Source organism: Littorina saxatilis, linkage group LG15, assembly GCF_037325665.1.
Source record: "Littorina saxatilis isolate snail1 linkage group LG15, US_GU_Lsax_2.0, whole genome shotgun sequence".
Lineage (NCBI taxonomy): Eukaryota > Metazoa > Mollusca > Gastropoda > Littorinimorpha > Littorinidae > Littorina > Littorina saxatilis.
The window spans coordinates 44,672,577-44,675,076 of NC_090259.1; the positions used below are offsets into that span (position 1 = coordinate 44,672,577).

At 40.3% G+C, this 2,500-nt stretch overlaps 1 protein-coding gene and 1 long non-coding RNA gene across 3 annotated transcripts in view; one reads left to right on the forward strand and one right to left on the reverse strand.

The window, feature by feature from the left end:
• Window positions 1–2,500, reverse strand: part of LOC138949440 (choline transporter-like protein 2) — a 102,663-nt gene that overhangs the window by 71,890 nt on the left and 28,273 nt on the right. The gene's annotated exons all lie outside the window — the stretch shown is intronic.
• Window positions 1–2,500, forward strand: part of LOC138949447 (uncharacterized) — a 213,832-nt gene that overhangs the window by 67,270 nt on the left and 144,062 nt on the right. The gene's annotated exons all lie outside the window — the stretch shown is intronic.

Consider the following 2,500-nt stretch of genomic DNA (forward strand, 5'->3'; position numbering starts at 1 on the left):
TGCCATTTTTCAGCAAGACCGTATACTCGTAGCATCGTCAGTCCACCGCTCATGGCAAAGGCAGTGAAATTGACAAGAAGAGCGGGGTAGTAGTTGCGCTAAGAAGGATAGCACGCTTTTCTGTACCTCTCTTCGTTTTAACTTTCTGAGCGTGTTTTTAATCCAAACATATCATATCTATATGTTTTTGGAATCAGGAACTGACAAGGAATAAGATGAAAGTGTTTTTAAATTGATTTCGACAATTTAATTTTGATAATAATTTTTATATATTTAATTTTCAGACCTTGTTTTTAATCTGAATATAACATATTTATATGTTTTTGGAATCAGCAAATGTTGGAGAATAAGATAAACGTAAATTTGGATCGTTTTATAAAAGAAATATTTTTTTTACAATTTTCAGATTTTTAATGACCAAAGTCATTAATTAATTTTTAAGCCACCAAGCTGAAATGCAATACCGAAGTCCGGGCTTTGTCGAAGATTACTTGACCAAAATTTCAACCAATTTGGTTGAAAAATGAGGGCGTGACAGTGCCGCCTCAACTTTCACAAAAAGCCGGATATGACGTCATCAAAGACATTTATCAAAAAAATGAAAAAAACGTATGGGGATATCAATCCCAGGAACTCTCATGTTAAATTTCATAAAGATCGGTCCAGTAGTTTGGTCTGAATCGCTCTACACGCACGCACGCACACACACACACACACATACACACACACATACACCACGACCCTCGTTTCGATTCCCCCTCGATGTTAAAATATTTAGTCAAAACTTGACTAAATATAAAAAGAACAAAGAAACTATCTGGCGCCTGTACTGTGAGGTGCTCGAACCTTACTGCTTATAGCCAAACCTCAAACACCAAGAGCAGTCGCGTGTGCAGTTGCCTTCAATCTGTACAAGGAAGAACTTTTTTATTACCCCACCCTTCAAGCTTATTCTAGTGTTGGTATGTACCTGTTGTGCAGATATGTACTGAATTGAAAATGTCCCCTTCTTGCAATGAGTAATGATAGTGTGTGTTGTACGTGTGTGTGTGTGTGTGTGTGTGTGTGTCAGTGTTGTTTACATGAAATTAATTTACGGTTTGCACGAGAAAAGCGATCTCCAAAATGCTGACCATGCACCCAATTCGCTGGCACACAGTCAGATCAAATGTTATAGCGTCCCCCTGAGTCATCTATGGCCCACTATTGCACGCCGCCTTATAAATAGAAAACCGTGTGCAGTCTAACTCACGATTTTTTCTTTTGTTAAAAATAGAGACATTATTTTCTTTGAGTTGCGGCTATTTTTAAGGCGCTGCATGGAATTGTTCGACAAAGGCTCAGTTTTGATCGCACACGTCGACGGCAAATGTGGTCATTGTCCCCATTCAGGTTCACATATTACCAAAGAACTCAGTCAGCGTCCAGAAGCTATGAATAGGTCTATGGAATAACAACAATGCACAAGACATAGATAACAGACGATGTTTGGAAATTTCTCGGAAATACATATATGTGACCCTCCACCACGAAATGAGTCGCATTTCACCTCGCGCAGTTCCGCGCTAGGCTGAATATAAGTCCGGGGGGTGTCTGGTAACAGTGTAAGGGTCACCTTAGTCACAGGCTTATAACTCAAACAGTTTTCGCTCTTTTCTAAAACGGTTTTCACCACTGGATAGAGCATAAAACAACTCTTTAGGAAAATGTAAAAATATGAAAATCATGCAAAGGTGACATGCGACTCATTCCGTGGTGGAGGGTCACATATCCAAAACAAATCTGACCGTCCGCCAAACCAAATATCAAATTGCTTTTAAGAGCACGTTTATAAGCCTTGCTTGTTGTGCTCCATTTACTAATTGATTGTATGCGGCTTTGTTGTATAATCATTTTGCTGATTAAAATTGTTTAAGCCAAACAAATCTGACAATACTCTGCACAGAATACAGTCACGCATTTGACCCGGCAATAGACATTTTCTTATGGGTTCTAAAAGAGTGCATACTGCTGCTTTAGCTGAGGCAAACTTTCCCACGTGACACTATAGGCCAGTCGCTAGCGAGGGGTGTGTCTAAAACACGTGGACAAGCAGCACTTGTGGAAAGTTTGCCTCAATGAAGGCAAGAGTATAATAATTCACTCTTTCAAAACCCATACGAACCCGACAGAGTTATTTCCGTAGGTCGTCAATTCCCACCTACGCGATCATGTAAACCACGAGATCATGTAAAGCACGTAACATCTGCCCAGGCTTTTACATGGAGTCAGAGCATTGTTCCACTTTGACACATACCTGGTTGCAGTCAGAGCATTGTTCCACTTTGACACATACCTGGTTGCAGTCAGAGCATTGTTCCACTTTGACACATACCTGGTTGCAGTCAGAGCATTGTTCCACTTTGACACATACCTGGTTGCAGTCAGAGCATTGTTCCACTTTGACACATACCTGGTTGCAGTCAGAGCATTCTTCCACTTTGACACATACCTGGTTGCA